A 2,500-nucleotide genomic window follows, 5' to 3' on the forward strand; every position below is an offset into this window, starting at 1 on the left:
ACCCGTCGGGCGAAAGGGAATCCGGTTCCTATTCCGGAACCCGGCAGCGGAACCGCATACAATTCGGGCCCTCGCAAGAGGTGTTCGTCGGGGTAACCCAAAATGACCTGGAGACGCCGTCGGGAGATCCGGGAAGAGTTTTCTTTTCTGTATAAGCGTTCGAGTTCCCTGGAAACCTCTAGCAGGGAGATAGGGTTTGGAACGCGAAGAGCACCGCAGTTGCGGCGGTGTCCGGATCTTCCCCTCGGACCTTGAAAATCCAGGAGAGGGCCACGTGGAGGTGTCGCGCCGGTTCGTACCCATATCCGCAGCAGGTCTCCAAGGTAAAGAGCCTCTAGTCGATAGACTAATGTAGGTAAGGGAAGTCGGCAAATTGGATCCGTAACTTCGGAATAAGGATTGGCTCTGAGGAGCGGGGCGTGTCGGGCTTGGTCGGGAAGCGTGGTCAGGCTGACGTGCCGGGCCTGGGCGAGGTGAACTGCCGGAAACGGTTTGGGATCCGAGCTCGGTCCCGTGCCTTGGCCTCCCGCGAAACGTCCTTGCTGCGAGGCTTCCGTGTCAATTTACTTGCGCGGTCGTTCTCTTCGGCCGCCATTCAACGCTCAGCTCAGAACTGGCACGGACTAGGGGAATCCGACTGTCTAATTAAAACAAAGCATTGCGATGGCCCTCGCGGGTGTTGACGCAATGTGATTTCTGCCCAGTGCTCTGAATGTCAACGTGAAGAAATTCAAGCAAGCGCGGGTAAACGGCGGGAGTAACTATGACTCTCTTAAGGTCAACGATGGTGGCGGTCGGCTTTCGAGTCGCGTCTGCGCCGGAGACCGATGGAGGGTCTAGTTACTGGGACAGGATGCGAATATATAGCCTCTCCTGGCCAAGTCTAGCTCTTACCTCCTAGTGGTACCGCCGGTAACCTCCTTCGGGAGGGCTGAATAGAGTCTAGGCGAAATTCAGGGGCCTGTGGGTTGCCAGCCCGCTCGTCCCTTAATAGTGTCGGCACGAAAAAAGATAAAAAGCCTCGGATGGGAAATTCTTTAACCGGCGAGCCCTCAGGCTCATCCGGTCCGACCGATGAAGCAGGTGACCTGCAGTTTAATTGCCGATTAGACGGCTGTTCAAAGGTTTTTTCTACCCGAATTGGTCGAGGGGTGCACGAACAACGTGCCCACAAGAGCTGGAATGACCAAAGATTGGCGGATGAAGTAGTCAACAAAAAAGCTCATTGGAGTGCAGAAGAAGCGGCGCTCCTCGCTCGACAGGAAGCTCGTCTGACCAGATCAGGAGTAAGATTTATTAACCAAGCCCTAATGGAGTACTTTCCTGAACGTACATTGGAGGCCATTAAAGGCCAGAGAAGGAAGCAATCCCACAAGGACAAGGTCCTAGAGCATCTTAAAGTGGACACGATGGAAGTGGATGAGATGTGTGAAGGCGATGTCAGGCAGGAAGAGTCTCCTCCTAATATTCCTATCGAGGATGACTATAGGGAGAATATAATTCGATTCCTGAGAGACTTAGACCCCTTAGTGGGTAATGAGTACAGTAGTGAATTGCTGGAGGGTATTTGTAGGCAAATAACGTCACAAAGATTGGCCGAAACAGCAGATGCGATAGACATATACCTCCGGAAAGCTTTCCCTGCAAACCCCCAGAAGACACACGCAGGGGGTAATAGGCCGCCTAAGCCACTTTCCAGTAGGAAGGCAAGAAGAAGAGAATACGCATTGACACAGAAAGCCTGGTCTAAGAATAAAACGAAATGTATCCATGCTATCTTGGATAACTTTGGTGAGGTCACCACTCCACCGCGAGATATCATGATCCCGTATTGGGAGAATGTGTTCACCGGTGGCAGTCAGGCCACTCCGGGAGTCTCACACATACAGCAGCTAGATGTGTCTAGCCTGCTTGAGCCTATTAAATCAGTGGAGATTATAAGAGCGTTTCCTGCTTTAGGAACCTCACCTGGACCTGACGGTCTCACAGCTAGGCAGCTGCGAGCGGTGCCAATTGGTATCCTTCTCAGGTTTTTTAACTTGCTTTTGCTTGTGGGTAGGGTTCCAAGCTACCTATTGGAATCGAAAACAACGCTCATACCTAAAATGGATGGAGCAATAGAACCTGGCCATTACAGGCCAATAACAGTATCTTCTGTAATTACTAGAACGTTTCATAAGGTTCTCACCAAAAGACTAGAATATGTAGTGAAATTAGATAAGAGGCAGAAAGCTTTTGTCCCTCAAGATGGCTGCGCCCAAAATATATTTGCACTGGACTTCGTGCTTCGATACCACAGACAAATGTTCAAGCCACTATATATCGCATCAATCGACATGGCCAAGGCCTTTGATTCTGTATCGCACAAAGCGATTCAGGACATTTTGATATCAAGAGGAATACCTGCGTCAATGGTGGAACTTATAATGCATGGCTATAAGAACAGTGCGACGCGTCTCTCTTGTGAGGGATGGCGGTCGAGGAAAATCTATCCAGATTG

General features: G+C 50.8%; 1 pseudogene; it reads left to right on the forward strand.

Annotated features, from left to right (window-relative positions):
• LOC136781645 (large subunit ribosomal RNA) overlaps positions 1-2,500 on the forward strand; it is a 7,411-nt pseudogene that overhangs the window by 1,910 nt on the left and 3,001 nt on the right.

This window comes from Prorops nasuta, unplaced genomic scaffold (genome assembly GCF_024137725.1).
Source record: "Prorops nasuta isolate Cenicafe-Biocafe unplaced genomic scaffold, Cenicafe_Pnas_1.2 PNAS00023, whole genome shotgun sequence".
Classification (NCBI taxonomy): Eukaryota; Metazoa; Arthropoda; class Insecta; order Hymenoptera; family Bethylidae; genus Prorops; species Prorops nasuta.